This window comes from Mustela lutreola, chromosome 6 (genome assembly GCF_030435805.1).
Source record: "Mustela lutreola isolate mMusLut2 chromosome 6, mMusLut2.pri, whole genome shotgun sequence".
In the NCBI taxonomy this organism is placed as follows: domain Eukaryota; kingdom Metazoa; phylum Chordata; class Mammalia; order Carnivora; family Mustelidae; genus Mustela; species Mustela lutreola.
The window spans coordinates 11,582,901-11,598,930 of NC_081295.1; the positions used below are offsets into that span (position 1 = coordinate 11,582,901).

General features: G+C 35.4%; 1 long non-coding RNA gene across 1 annotated transcript in view; it reads right to left on the minus strand.

Annotated features, from left to right (window-relative positions):
• Positions 1 to 16,030, minus strand: part of LOC131833084 (uncharacterized) — a 55,959-nt gene that overhangs the window by 8,881 nt on the left and 31,048 nt on the right. The window contains exon 3 of the long non-coding RNA XR_009354310.1: positions 473 to 618. This is a non-coding gene — a long non-coding RNA (uncharacterized LOC131833084). The remainder of the gene's footprint in view (positions 1 to 472; positions 619 to 16,030) is intronic.

Here is a 16,030-nt window from a genome sequence, read left to right on the forward strand (position 1 = left end):
GGAAAATAGCTAGGTAACAAGTCATTATGGGTAAACTGCTTCACACGAAAAGCGATTATTTTTCCTACTGAGAAGGAACGGTAGGGAAGAAGTAGAAAAAGGAAGAGGAGGAGAGAAGAATCAATGATGAGGGAAGGGAGGCTGGGCACTGCGAGAAATGAAGAGACTAAGAAGAGTCTGGACCAGGAACTGGAGAGATTTTAAGAACCATATGTCCAGGGTTTACTATTAAGTATTTATGTGAATTCATGGCGAACTCTGGGATATTTCCTTCTCTTCCCAATAGAGCCCATTTTGTTCTTATATCCAGTAATAGAGCCCTGCATTTCATGGGCCACTCCCAAGGCTCACACAGGGAACACTGATCAGCCTAAGCCAGTCACTGTAATTGTTTTTTTGTTCCTGACTAAGTTAGGCATGACAGGTGCAAAAGCCAGGGCCCCTGAAAAAGTAGGTTCTTAAAAAGGCTTACCACAGGGTTTTCCCCCTTCTTGCCTCAGTGGAGTTTGGACTTTGACAGTCCTAGCGGAAAATTCACCAATCCTGGAACTACTCTGCCACAGGCTTCGTTATGTGAGAAAAGAATTTCTTGCAGTTTTTCATTTTCATTCAGCTTTCCTGTTATTTGTGCCAAAGAGAACATAACTGAATCAGGTACTTAATGAAGGTAAGTTTAAGAACTTATGAAAATAAACTCATTTACTGTATCCTAGACTGAAACTTTTATGACTCATAACACATTTTTTCAAGCAACTCTCATGTTATCCATCAAGACATAGTTTGTTAATCTACTTAAATACCCACTAGATAGTAAAACTTCAAGATGCTTATTATGTCTGTTTTTTAATGTCCCTAAAAAGTAAACAGCGAATGGTATAAAAATCATCTTATATTGGCAACATTATGATATTTTGTATAATGCTAGCTAATAAAATCTGTAGGACATAAGACTTGTCTAACCCATTTTACTCCTAAAACAGAGTAGTCTGTAAGACTTCCCAGAATTCCCAAAGTACTCAATGATTTTATACCTCTAAATACTACTTCTCATTTTCTTTATTAAGAGCAGAGTATTATTCACATTCTATTAACAATGCATATTTTCAATTTTTATTGGTTCTTATAAAGTTATAATTAGAAAAATAATAATATCACTGTGTTTTAGATACTAAAACTAAATAACCTCTTACACTATTTCATGTCAACCTTGGACCTTCCAGTTTTTCAGATGGAAAACCGAGGTTTAAATTTAGAGTATCTACTCCCAAATTCACAGATAACTTCTGTGCAGAGTTAGTAGTTATTAAAATGTTAAAAGCCTCATAACACCAATATCACTCATTTTCTCCCAAATTGTTTTGGGAGGGAAGGAGGCTGGGCACATTATTTTCACTTATTTTAGAAAAATAATAATTTAAAAAATATACCTTTGCAAATCTGTGTTACTAACATTGATATGTTTGTAGAATAAATGTAGAACAAAAATATTTGAAAGTTTATTTAATAACACATTTAAGATAAAAAAATACTACTGAACTATGAGGTACGTTTGTTATATTTATAGTAACAAAACACTATTTAGTTCCTCTGTATATCAGAAAATTCTATGATGCTCAAATTTGGTTTTGGTGTATAGAACTTCAGTAGGTATTTGGCTTACCATTCATTCAGAAGTTTTTCAACATTTTCTATGAAATCTTTAGAGACTTAACTATGCTCTTCCAAATGAGAGGACTCTCATGTAGAATAAGAAAAGAAAGAAAAAACTCTCAGCCATCCTGTGAATTCTTAAGACAACATATTACTGAGCTGTTTTAATGCATGCCACACCTATTGTCTTCTGCTGAGATTTTCCTCTAATTATCAAACTGATAATAAACTATAAAACTTATTATTTGATAATAAATTATCAAACTGTCTCTCTCTGCAATAGCAAAACCCATTCTGTTCCTCAAATTCACAATATTTTTTATGTTAAATGCATAAAATTCAAAGTCAAAATTAAGGAGCCTCTAATTCTTAGTTCAATATTTTTAATAAAAGGAGCAGTGCAATTTTAGTAGAAATAGAAAAAATGTGACCTGTCCCAAAAAAAGGCAATGAAATTGATTTGATATGAGTTGCATTTAGTATATGCATGCAGGTTATTAAAGATCACTCTTTCCTTGCTAGGTTCTCATATTTAATACCTTTATACTTACTTTGAATGTAAAACCTTGCCCATATATAACTGCTGACCAAAAAAATTACAAGAAACTATAACATATAACATATAAATTAACAAAAAGAAATTTGAAAATGGAGAGAAAATAGAAAGAAAAACTGATGATATCAAAATAATTGACCCGAGACTAGAAAACTAACATCCATATTTTGGAAGAATATCTGGGACTCCATACCTCCAACTCTTCTTCCTCATGGAAACACAATAATATGACAGTCAAAGGCATAAAAAGACTATAAAACTATAAGAACTAAGAGAACAAGAGAAGATACAACAGTAAATAAAACAACCATTTGGAAAGTGAAAAGCATATGACTAAGTAAAATCTAGGAATCTGTAACTTAAAAGCTTAAAGAAATGATGGGGCACCTGGATGGTTCAGTTGTTTGAGCATCTGGCTCTGATTTCAGCTCAGATCATGATCTCAGGGTCTTGAGATGGAACCCTTTGTCAGCACCATGCCCAGTTTGGTATCTGCTTGAGATTCTCTCTCTCCTTCTCCTTCTGCTCCTCCCCCCAATCATGGTCTTGTCCTCTCTTGCTCTTTCTCTCTCTCTCTAAAATAAATAAATAAAATCTTTTTTTTTTTTTAAATGAACTTACAGGGGCACCTGGGTTGCTCAGTTGTTAAACGTCTGTCTTCGGCTCAGGTCATGATCCCAGGGTCCTGGGATGGAGCCCCACATCAGACTCCCTGCTTGGTGGGAAGCCTGTTTCTACCTCTCCCACTCCCCCTGCTTGTGGTCCCTCCCTTGCTGTGTCTCTTTCTATCAAATAAATAAAGAGAATCTTTTTTAAAAATGAGCTTATAGAATAGAATTTCAATGACAATTGAGCCAATATGCCTCGTCGGAACCTGGAAAATCTCAGGGTGTAGAAGAACCAGGAATTGTAAAAAGTAAAGATGTCTGTTTATTAAAACAAGAGCATTAGTGAAAAGTGTATATATAGAACAGTTAGACCCCCAAGTGTCTTATCCTGCATAACCAGGTATAGCCCCTTTTCTCTACAAGCACATAGGAACAGAGGAAACTAAAATTAAGTTTGATGTAGAAAAAAAATTTTGAGGAAAATGATCTCTGTATACCAGGCACAGAAGGAAAAAAAAAAAAAAAGGAGTGAGGAGTAGAGAGCAAAATAGGAAGATTAAGTAAAATTCAAAACATAAGGTAGTAGAAATTTAATCCCTATCTCCCACACTACTCCAAGAAATAAGACAAGAAAGAACACTTGTAAATTTAAAAATATACTGAAAATAAGTTTGATAGAATAAAAAGTAAAATTTTGAGAATCTGCCATAAAGAAAAACAAAAAGGCATAGCTAAAAATTGGAGGATTAGACCAAAGAGTTAAAAAATCTGATTGACAAAAGTTCTAAAAATAAACAGCAGAACAAATGCAAAGGTTGAAATTATTAAAGAAAAAATACAAGAAAGTTTCTTAGGCCCACACAGTTGAAGGAAATAACTGCCTAATATAAAGAAAATTAAGAAGCCCACCCTGAAGACACTTCATAAAATTATATAACACTGATAAAAAAAAACAAATATCCTAGAAGTTTCCAGAGAGTGAAACAAAGACACAATGAATCAAGAATTTTAAAATGTGCACAAGAATGTTCATAACATCTTTATTCATAAAAGCAAAGAAACTACAAATAGTTCTAATGCCCATTATGTCCAACAATAGTATTAAATCCAGCAAATAAAAAATTGAGTTGCTGCTACATATAACATAGATTGATCTCAGAGATATAATGTAGAGCTTAGTAGGCCAAATAGAGAAGACTGTGTACTGTATTATTTCATTTATGTGATAGTCAAACAGGCAAAAGTTGGAATAGCAGTTAGGTTTAGGGGTCAAGAATGACTTACTATTAAAAACACAAACATCCTTCTGTGGGGGACTAGAAACGTTCTGTGCAAATTTGATCTTCATAGGCGGTTCTTTCCATATGTAAAAATCCATCAAGTTCTATGTTAAAGTATACTAGATATAGAATATAGCTCCATAAATTTTGTTTTAAAAATGAACAAAACAATAAGAATGGCATTGAACTGACAACATCACCAAAAACAAGAACATGGACTGATGTAGTCAAAACCCTGAGGGAAAGCAATTTCCAACTTAGAATTCTATACTCATCAAGACTATCAATATAAATTAAGGAAAGCCTCAAAGATTACTTCCTATGTATCCTCACTTAGAAAAACTCAGGAGGATGTGCCTCGGAAAAATTAAGTAATGAACCAAAAAAGAGAAAGACTTGGGATCCAAGAAAGAGTATCAACATAGAAAAAAGTTAAGGGATTTCTCAAAATGAAAGAAAAGTAAAGTATCAAGATGATAGCTATGTCGCAGGTCCAAGTTATGCTATGGTCCTGGTTGGAACAGGAAGATCTGGAACTTTCCAGAGAAAGGAAATTTTAAAAAAAATTATGGACATATTGATCATAAAGCATTAGAGAATTGGCAGTAGGTAAACAGAAAATTATGCAAAAAAAATTCATTTCAATGAGGCAATCATCACAATTTCCTTCCCTTTTCATAAGAACCTGAGAAGGAAAAGGAGAAAATATACTATACAACTGGCTTAGGAGTGAAAAACATTTAAATCATAATAATATAAATATTAAAGAGTGATTTTTAAAAAAGAGCTATAACTACATTGGTAAGATAAGCAATTAAAGATTAGAGAAAATATGAGAGTTAAATCCTTATATACCCACTGACTGCACACAAACTAAATAAATGAGTAAAAGTAGCAGTTTAGACATCATATTATTTTGAAATATTAGCATAAAATAGAAAAATCAAAAGTAGTCACCTTAGGGAACTTGTTTTAAAATTGCGTAAAGAATCGCTGGTTTTGGTTATTGGTATTGTTTGACTCAAAATATGTTAATATAATGATTAGAAAATAAAAATAGAAGATGAAAAGTTAAAACCAATTTTTTGAAAGAGATAAAGAATTTCACGAGATGGTTTTATGGCTGAGTCATATGTAACTTACTTAGGACAAAATTTTCTTTATTTGAACTATTTGAACTATTTTTTTATTTGAACTATTTTTATTTGAACAATACAGTAAACTTTCTAATTCATCGTGATAACAAAACCTCCAAAAGAAAATTATAGAAAATTTCACTTATTAAGAGATACAAATTTGAAATAAAATATTAACAAATTAAATCCAGACTATATAACAATAGAAGAATATAGAATAAAGAATTTATTCCAAGATGATTCAGCAACAGCATTTGATGCTATTTATTACATTTAGAACCATAAAGAAAAACTAGTATAATTAGATCATGAAGAAAATGTGTTAGACAAAATTTAGCCACCCCTTCTCAATCAAATCAAGTAAAATAAATGTTGAAGAATACTTTCTAAACACAATAAAATATATTCTCCAGAAATAATAACACATCTATTAAAAGAAGCACATGACTGTGAAATCAGAAATCAGAACAGCAAAACCCATTAACCAACATTATGATTTAACATTGACCAAGGAGTGCTAGCTAATTCAATGAGATGAGAAAAAGAAAATCCCCGTAAATATGGCTAGAGGAAAGAAATCATCATTATTTGCAGTGATGACTGTATCTAGGAAATCTAAAAACCTCAAGATCTATTAAATTTTTAAAGATTACTTATTTGAGAGAAAGAGAGCAGGTGGAAAGACGGAAGGAAAGCATCTCAAGCAGACTTGTTGTTGCAGAACGTGGATCCCTACGTGAGCTGATCTCACCACTGACACGAGCTCAAACCAACAATCTGACACTCAACAACTGAACTACCCAGGTGCCCCGAAAATCTATTAATATTAATGATATGACTAATATCGTGGTAGGGGGAGACAGGTCTTCCCAGGTGTTATGTTTCTTCCTGGCTTGCAAACAGAGGCACTGACAGCTTTTGTTCCACACTAGCTTTTCAAGGATGGCTGAGTAGCAAACAACTTGGGAAGGTGGAAATGGTATCTCTCTCTGGAGCAGATAAGCAAGCAGGTTTGCTTACTCTCCAGTAAAATAAAAATAACATCACTCTCCAGAGCAAAAGTCAGGCAGGTTTGCTTTCTGCTCATTATAGAAGCTTAGGCTGGCTCCGCTCTGATGCAAACCCACTACGTGCAGCACACACCCGGGCTACTCCCGGTCTCCCCTGTGGCCCTTGGGGAGAAAGGGGAACAGATGTGAATGGGAAGTTCATGCTGATGCTGTGCTGTGAATGATAAAGTCCGTCACCTCTGATCCAGGAGCTCAAGTTGGAGAGATAATTAGTGTCTGCAGTAGAGGTGATACCTGAAGCAGGGACCACCAAAGACTAGCCGGCAAGACCTCCAGCAAGGCACCTTTTTCACCCTCCTTCTCAAGATGTTTCAGCAAAGCTCAATACACTGCCCTGCCTGCCAGCAGTGTGTGAAAACTGATAGAGCAAAGGTCTGGCAGGGACTCTCCAAAATGATGAGCAAGTAGCAAGATCACCAAACAATTTATAAAAACCAGCTCCATTACAAGAGACATCAATTTCAAGAAAATGAAAAAGTATGGCCAGAAAACATTTTGTAAGGCAAACAGAATAGGCCTTTAGAACAAAGGTACTGAAAAGCCTCATATTTGTGAGACTGTTTTTTTTTTTTTTTTAAATCAAGTCATGTGAATTAATTTTAAAATTCAATCATGAAGAGATAAAATTTATTTGGGCTCAAGAGTTAAACAATCAGTTGAAAAGGAAAAGTATTAAGGAGGGAGACTGGGACAACGAATTATTTAAGGACGCCAAATATAAGGATTAAGGGATTGAAATTATGAAGTAAGAGGCAAGAGACATGGAAAATGGCCCAGAAGGCCTAATGGATAGCTCATAGGACTTCTGAAAGGGAAGGATAGAAAGAGCAGAGAACAAATATTCTAAGAAATAATGAAGAAAATTCCTAGTTCTGAAGTAAAACATAAATCTTCTGATTAAAATAATGCAAGTGACTCTTAATCTCACAAAACAAACTGAGGGTTGCTGGGGGGAGGGGGGTTGAGGGAAGGGGGGTGGGGTTATGGACCTTGGGGAGGGTATGTGCTTTGGTGAGTGCTGTGAAGTGTGTAAACCTGGCGATTAACAGACCTGTACCCCTGGGGATAAAAATATATGTTTATAAAAAATAAAAAATTAAAAAATAAATAAATAAAATAAAATAATGCAATCAATCTTGAGTAGAATTTAAGCATACCCACATATGCACATACCCTAGACACATTGTCATTGAATTCAGGTTATTATGCATGAATAGGAAATCTTAAATGCTCTAAGAAAAACAAAACTTTTTTTTTTTTTTAAATCAGACTGACAATGTCTTCTCATCAGCACTGTAGGAAAATAGTAAAATATCTTCAAACTCTTAGGGAAATATAACTTAGAAACTAGGAATCTACATCAGATAGGCTAGGAATCGTATGAAGGAAGGGATAAAGATAAAAATTTACAACAGTCAAAAATAAAAATTGTTCAATAAAGCTCAAATCTGGATGGAAGATACAGTATTTGGCATAGATTTGGTTTTTTATATTCCCAAATCACCATGAAAACAGCACAAAACCAAAGATGCTTAAAGGTAGGTGACAAATTATCCCACAAAGCCCCCAAATTTAAAGTGAAAGGGACAAGACTCTGGTAGCTACAAGACCACAGATTTATGTGAAAGGAAGCAGTGGGATGATGACTGGGCTTTCTTTTCACAGACCTCAAAAGCCAAAAGATACTCCCTGTATAGCTCCACATTGCAGCCTGAGAACAACAGCAGAAAGTAGGTGACCTGCTGGACCTAGGGCATGCAAGCAAACATTTTGCAACAGGTCTAATGGGGCTGGGACCATTTGGACCTTAAAACCAGCAAATCGGTGCTCCGTTCCAAGACAAAGCCTTCTGTTGGAGAGAAAGGGCTGGGAGTGTAATAGAAACAAAGGAAAATGAAGGTCCATGTAAAAGTTGGGGAGGCAAACACTGACAGCAGATCTCAAAAAGTGTGAGCCTTTTCTTTCCTTCAGCATTTTTAGAAGACAAAAGATTTCCAGAGCTGCACAGCTAAAGCAAACAAAAAACAAAAACAACAACAAAAACAAAAATGAATCCTGTCCTGACTCGTTTCTCCATTTCCCTTCTATAAGGAAAGGAATACTTGTTTGTTTGTTTTAGGAATACTTATGTTTTATAAGTATAAGGAATACTTATGTTTTATGTTTAGGAATACTTATGTTTTATAAGAAAATAATCGGTCAAATGCCATATGAAATTACTATAAGCAAAAAAAAAAAAGGAAAGCATACAGGGTAGTATATTTATAAGCAATGCAAACATGTCAGAAAGACAAGCCCTACAAATAAAACCATAACCTCATAATTTAACACAAGCTACATCATAAACTATGAAAGAATATTATAAATCCAAATTACAAAAAAAAACTCAGCAGTAAAATATTTAAGAAAATAGCATTGCAAAGAAGTGACATAGTTCATGAGGGAATCTTTTTAAAATTTCTTTAAATTATATCCAAACTGAAGAACAAACTAAAAAGAACATAAGAGCTAGTGAACATAACAGACAAGGCTTAAGAGAAAATAGATGGAAAGAAGGAAATTCTTTAAATCTAAAAGATGTGATGAGAGAGATCAATAGGAGTTGAAAGAAATGAATAGATTTGGACTATGGGTAAAAAAAAATGTAACATACACATAGTAAGAATCCCCAGAGACTAAAACTCACACTAAAATGAATTCAAGAAAAGTTTTCTGAAATAGAAGAGGACTTGAAACTATACATTAAAGAACCACCACAGGTCTTTGAAGACTGGCCCAGAATGGCCAATATCAAGACATGTTCTAGTAAAACCATCATATTTAAAAAAAAAAAAAAAAGCTGCCCTCAGAGCATTGTAGCAAAAAGGCCAAATCATTTATATGAAAGGATGTCAGACTTTTCGCATTATCTATTATCTGTAGAACTAAGGCTAAATAATGCTTATAAAGAATATAGCTTAGCACATACTGGCTTCACTTCTTTTAATATATCTTTGTTTAGTTCTGATGTTGAAACCACCTGGTTAAATTTTAACTTCAAAGTATCATTACAAACTTCTAATGAGAATATATTTAAAATTTTGTTTTCTTAGCTTTTGTCGCTGAGAAGGTGTAGAAATAATCACCACCTCAGTAACCAAGAGCATCCCTAACACCAAACTGACTTCGGTATGTATTTCTCATAAAAACGAAAACAAAACCAAAAACAACAGGGTTCCCTGGACAAATGGCTGACTCCAGGTTAGGAGCAGGAAATACACAAGATGAGTGATCCTTGTCGTACTGGAAAGAACGATATCAACGGCCACAAGGGTCATGTCAAGAGGATTTAGACTTTGACCTGCACGAGCTCCCTCCAGCTAAAGGTGGGACAATTAGAGTATCGATAATTACAACTACAATCCACTGAACACAAATATGCTTAAATCTATAAACATAAAAGGATATCTTTAAGTGCATTGTTCACTTTCACAGACTCATTATTTTGAAAACTCGTAAATAAAGAGAAAATATCAAATAATTATCTTGCTTTTCCTATGGGATCTAACCTCAGGGCAGCTATATGGCACCACTCATCAGCAAGTGGTAAGGACACATGAAGATAAGAGGCAGGACCAGCAGAAGAATACGCTAATCTAAAGTAGGCTTGCTGAAGCTTTCAAAAAAGGGGAGTTGGAGGGTGGAGACAAAACCAACCTGGGCAATACAAGCCCCTAGATCTCACTACTACTTACAGGATAAAAAAGGGACAGAGAAATGTTAAATGGGAAAGTAATCAAAATCCGAAACATGAGAAACTGTCTAGGTCAAATCATTGTAGGCATATAATGGACAAATTAGAGAGAAAGAGAGAGAAGAAAAGAATCTGTAGATTAAAGATTTAAGGAACATGTCAAGCAATTGTACTGATGAATTTATTCAGATTCTGTTGAATCAAACTGTGTGTGTGTTTGTGTGTGTGTGTGCACGCAAGAGTGCACGTGCACATACATGGGCCTGTGAAATGCTCTAAAAACATGAACATTTAATATTTCTTAGCAATAAATCTTACCAACATTTGGATATGATAGCATTGTTGCTGTTTATTTTTTAATGTAACTACTATTTAGGAATATAAACTGAAATATTTACATTAAATATTTACAATTGAAATAATAGAATGTCTAAAATTTGCTTAAAATAACCTGGGAGTATGGTAAGGGGACACGGGTAGATATATGAATTAAATAAGACTGTCTATTTGATAGCTGTTGAAGCTGGATGCTGGGTACACTGGATTCATTAACTGTTCTTTCGACATTTATATTATATATTTGAAAATTTTTCCCCAATAAAAAAATTATATAAATCTGCTTTTTGGAAAAACTAGTAAACGTAATGAAGAGTGGTTTTTTTTTTTTCAAAAACACAAAGAGAACAAATTAAAAATGGAAAATATATATATAACAGAGACTTTTAAAACCATAAGAACAAATGAATATTTAAAAATTTTGTAAATAACTTACATGGAATCAATTTCTCAAAAATGGTCAAGAATGGAGTCTCAAGTAGGCTATTTCTACTGAAGGGATTAAAACCATAGATAAAGATATAACTCCTGGAACATAAGTAGCTTTATGGTAGAATTCTAACAAATTTTCAAGAAACAGAAGTTCCCCATCTTATAAAATCTCTCCTAAAGCAAAGACACATGTAGACAATTTCCCAAATCAGTACCTTTCCTATGATAAATGTGCTTCATTATGAAACACTGAAACTCCAATTAAATCAAAGATGAGACTAGTTGTCCCATCATTGCTACTATTTAGCTGCAGATTGAAGTTTTTGCAAGTTAAAAAAAAAAAAAAACCCTAAAGGCATGAATATCAAAAAGTAGAACAAATGTCACCATTTGACAATGATATGAAAATCTTATCAAATTAACTCTCAATTAGAATAAAACATTCAGAAGTATAGACAACTGAAAATCTTCATGGCAAAATAAACGTCTTCTCACTGTGGGGTAAAATTGGAGAGATGGGGTAAATACCTACTTTCAACAGTTCATATTGAATATTGTTCACAGAGTATGTGTTTTTTACTAATACAAAAAACCTGAATTTTTTATTTAAAAAATAAAGCATCCGGTGATGTCAAAAATGAAAACTAAGAAGTCCAGAGCAGAAGAAGAAAGAAAGAAGAAACTTGGGTGACATTGATAAAATCAGTGGTATATATTTATGAAATGTGCTCCCACCTGGCTTTGAAAATCAGAGCTATAGTTAACAGCTACTTAACTACTTTAAAAATTTCCCCTCAAAAAACAGTATAAAGGACCACTGAGATGTGTCACATTAACCCTGTAGCTTTCTGTACCCATTTGCAAATCCCAGGGTCTGAAGCCCTGTCTTTCTTCCTAGAGCTGAACCTCTTTTATCAAACAGCATATCCTGTTTCCTTCCACAGTCTCCCATTTCCAATCTTCTCTCTCTAAATGTTTTTTAAATTGGTGTTAAATAAATGTTGGGTTTAATTTAGCAGAATTTCTTTTCCTTGCTTTTAGTGCTCCCAACAGCCTAATTATCCCAGCCTGTAAGAAACTGAGAAAGCATATTTAGTCTGATTTTTAATGATTTTTAATTTTTTGATTTAAATTTAAATTTTTGATTAAAATTAAAAATTTTAATTTTTCTGATTTTTAATGTTTTTTGGGGGGGTTATCCCCATCCTAGAAATGGCCTCATTAATAGTTAATTAAGTGGTATGCCAAGGCTAGAATCCAGATCTTCTAACTTCCAGTCTAGTACACAGAATGGCCTCCAAAACCATTTTAAAAGGGTCAGAGCATGACTTGGTAGAAAAGAGCAGTTTCTTTGAGCACCTCTGGATAAGTCAAGCAAAGAGAATTATTAGAAGGACATTAAGTGCTCACAGAATTGACAGGAAGGTGAGGGTCCATGCTTGAAAATCAGAAGGGTAAAGGAAGCCCCTAGGTGTTGGATGTGAGAACCCCAGTTCTAACTCAGGGTGCCAATAGAGTGACAGGTCTTTGCCTGAATGAACAGGCATGACAACTGCTTTTGGTCAGCATGCTTCAGAGAGGGAGCACAATTGGTCTGGAGGTGTCACATGTTCACTTGCTTAGCAATGGCCAATGTACCCGATTCAGGGTCATAACCCACAGTATCCAAAAGGGAAAAGGGCATTTTCCCACAAAGAAATCAAAGTGCTGGTAACAAGATAGAGACTTAAAATTGCTGTAAAGAAAAAAAGAAATTCACCCCATCTATCTCATAGAATTACTGTGATGAGGGAGTTAGTAATGTATGTAAAAATGCCTGGTAAACTATGACAAGCTCCACAAAGGCATTATGATGAAGTGTTACTTCTTCAAGGTAACATTCTAACAACTCCATTTAATACTTCCTCTCTCAAGGGGAAAGTTTCAGGCAGGCTAAAGAAAGAAATGTTTTCCTAGGAAGAGGAAAATTGCATTCTGCTCTTTCTCAGATCATGCTACATGCATATTTTAACTTCTGGTCATCTCACTACCAAGATAAACTTTGAATACCACCCCCTGAAGAGTGTTGCACAAATAGTGGATTACAAATGTGTTCTACAGGTGAGACTTCCATCAAGATAAGGTTTTATCAGTCTTTTAGTTCAGAAGTCTTTCTAAATAGCATTGAAAGTCTACTTGAATTTTAAGCCAAATTTTCTCTATAATAGAGCATATTAAAGCAAAGCTTGGATGAGTCATCCACAGATCACCATAAATGTCAGCATGGTGCCTAGAAGGGCCCAACATGAAAGGAGTTAAAGTTTCCCCTAGAGAAAAGAAAGATGAAAACAACCCTTGTTTGTCTTTGATATGTGTATTAGTATTCTATTGCCACTGGAAAAATTACCACAAATTGAGCAGCTTAAAATAACACCCATTTATTATCTCTTGGTTCTATACTCAAGCAGCCATGTTGCTGTAACTGGTGTTTCTACTCCTGGCTTCACAGGATCAAATCGAGGTGTCAGCTGTCCAGAATCTTACCAGGATTCTCTGGAAAGAATCTGTTTCTGCATTGATCCAGGCAATGGACAGAATCCAGTTCCTTGGGTTGTAGGACTGAAGATCCTGCTTCCTTGTGGGTTGTGAGTGGGGAGTCCCTCTTAGCTTCTAGAGGTTCATCTCAGAAGCAGAAAGAGCAGGGAGGATCCTTCTCCTGCTTGGAATCCTCCAGTTTCCTCTCCTGTCTTATCTCTTTGGCCTTATCTCCCTTCTGCCTTCCCCTTCTAGTTTTAAATGTGCAGGAAATTACCTTGGGCCCACCTGGGGAATCCAGGATCCTCTTTCTTAAGCTCAGCAAAATTGTAACTTTAATTACACCTAAAAAGGGCCTTCACAAGAGCACCTAGTAAATGATTGAATAGCCAGAGACAGGAATCATGGGGGCACATTTTTAGAATTCTACCCACCACAATGTGTCTTCAGGGAGTGAACAGAGAATTTTTGAAAAATTGGAATGATAAAAGCCATTAAATTTCTGCAAAGTATCATGAGCAACTCAGGGTGATGTTTTTATGAATCAGAATCAGCCAAAGTGGCTTACAATTTTCAAAGGCCATTATGAGACCAATGTCATAATTTAAAGTCCCTAGCTATATCAAAAATTGGTGTGACCAGTGAGGAAAAGTTCCAAATATTTCTTTATATTTCTAATACATCAGATACTCCTTAAGGATTGCAAATAGACATACCAGACATAGATCATACCTATTTCTTAGATACTAGCTTATATCTAAATTCCCTTCCATTAGGTTTTATAAGATGTAGTTTCTAAGGATTTGGGTAGACTCAAAATATTTGTAATACAAATCCAATCACATTTGCATTCTAGTCATAAACAACAATTAGCACATAGGGCAGTCTAGACTCCTCACTTTTACCGCATGGAATCCCTAATACAGTTACAAACACACAGATTAATCACTAAATCACCAAATATTTACTGAAGACCCATAGAGAAACACTATCATTTCTCAGTGCATAGTGCATAGAAACAGAGAAATTGTTCCTGCCCTAAAGCAGGAAAATCTATGATCAATATGAATAGTGTGTTCAAATAAGTATCATAATTTCAAAATCAGGTAAGAAGGGTGTTGGGTGTTGAGGAGTGTTACTGTAGGTTGCAAAAGAAAAGTGTTTAATAGGAAAAATTTCTTTGAGAAGTTTAAGTCCACAAATGCATCTGAAAGAGATGACTTCTGGCATTGTTAATCTGAAGCTGTTTTTGATATGTTGAGGGCTTGCTACGAAGAGGAGAACCAGGGGGAGGTAGACGGTCACAGCTGATTTACAACTCTACAAATGCTGGCCTGGAGAAGGAGCCTTGATGGAAAACTTTCAAGGCTATTATTAGAAGATTGTATTTGATTCAGAAGACAGTGGGACTCTCCGACAGAGTTGGAAGAAACAAGGAGTTGTAATCAAGGCAGCAGGCCTGAAATAGAGATTTATCACACAGTGCAAAATAGTTTTAAAAACTGGGCTCTGCAAGTGAGCAAGGAGGAAGATAGAATACTCCAGTAATAGTTTATCCGTGGTTGAGAGATTCTGCTATAATGATGGTGGCAAGTAATCTGATGGTTCTACATGGAAACAGTCAAGGCAAATAGACTTCAAAAGGTGACAATGGAATTTGAATGCAATGCTAGCAAAATGTCTTGATCGCTCTGTGGTTCCAGGGATGTTCATTCTATAAGACGTTCAACAACTTATACTAATTCTGAGATAAGTTCCATTTGCTTATTTAATAGGTCAGACATATAAAGGGCTTTGGCATTGCAATCCTCCTATGCACGATCCATGTTTTCATGTTAAAAAAAAAAAAAAAACAAGACCTCTTTCCATGTAGAAGTCACACCTTTTATATCCAACCCACAAGGAATCAGACAAGTCTTGAAGTAAGTGATTGCCAATCCTAGACGGAAGCACAGATAGAAAGCATTGCCTCTTAGAGGAAGGGCATAATCAGATCTGTGTTTTAGAGTAATCCTCCAGGCTGAATAGTGGACAGAAATGAAGAAACCAGATTGGTAGCTGCCTGACCTATTCAGAATAATCAAGAAAAAGAGAGGTAGCAGCTTGAGCTACGGTGGCAGCCATAAGAATGGGGAGAGGGCACTGAATTGGCAGATGTTCAGGGGAGAGTAAAATAAATAGAACTCGATGACTGGCTGGAATTGCAGAACGAGTGAGGAAGAGGGAATGAGCTAGAATAAGCCTCGGGTTTCTCGATTTCGTGACTGAAGTCTGTTTTCTTGAAGAGGAACTTTGGGGGAATCAAAGAATGAGCTTGAGAAATATTGAATTTGAGAGGCCTGTGAGACGTGCAAGTGAAGCTGTCTTAATTGGATATATGGTGGGCAGTTGGCAGGAATTCCAGAGAGAGGCCCAGAGCCCTAAGCTTAGAGACTATGACTGAAGACAAAGGAGTACATGCAGTCAACACGGGAGACCATCACAAGCAAGAGGACAGGAGAACCCAAGGGACTAGTGCTTATATACACCAGCTCTGTCTGGACAAGAAGAGCAACAGGACGGATAATGGTTCTCTCAGAGCAGAGTCATTGGTTCCCTCAGACGACTTTCCCTGGGGTTCTCAGCAAATGGAATTAGTTAACATATTCATTCAATACCTACTTTTGTTCCAGACACCATATGAGGCCCCAAGGGACAGGCTCAGAACCCCTAAAC